The sequence below is a fragment of the Penaeus monodon genome, chromosome 25 (genome assembly GCF_015228065.2).
Source record: "Penaeus monodon isolate SGIC_2016 chromosome 25, NSTDA_Pmon_1, whole genome shotgun sequence".
NCBI lineage: Eukaryota > Metazoa > Arthropoda > Malacostraca > Decapoda > Penaeidae > Penaeus > Penaeus monodon.
Genome location: NC_051410.1, coordinates 7,090,938 through 7,091,404, shown reverse-complemented (window position 1 = coordinate 7,091,404; position 467 = coordinate 7,090,938). Strand labels below are relative to the sequence as shown.

The 467-nt window shown below is 30.8% G+C and overlaps 1 protein-coding gene across 1 annotated transcript in view; it reads right to left on the bottom strand.

Moving 5' to 3' along the window:
• LOC119589515 (synaptotagmin-1-like) overlaps positions 1 to 467 on the bottom strand; it is a 71,270-nt gene that overhangs the window by 17,752 nt on the left and 53,051 nt on the right. The window lies entirely within an intron of this gene.

Genomic DNA, 467 nt, shown 5'->3' with positions numbered 1-467 from the left:
ACGCTTTTTAGAAATACATATATGATAAGAGGGAATGAAATTGCAAGTCAATAAAAAAAAAAAAAGATCGTGACTCAAAAAAATAAAGCAATAAAAAAATGTGAATCTGTAAATAACTTCTACTGATTTATGGTTATTGATTTACTGGGCGATTGGCTGGGTTTATGGCGAGACGAGAGAGGAGAAGGAGGAAGCTAAAGTGAATATATAAGTTACAGATTGAAAAAAAAAGAGATTTGTCCGTAAATAGTTATAATCAAAGAGAAAATCAAATTGCAAACAGGGATAATGAGGGGGATGACACTATAAATACATCAGTAATAAAGATAAGTGAAATTGTTAACGATTAAAAATGCGAAGGAGAATGCCAGTAAGGCGTAATTAAATACTGATATCTGACTTAAAATACACAATTTGATATCTCTGTTTATTTGTTTATCTGACACATAGTCATGTCCAACTCGATG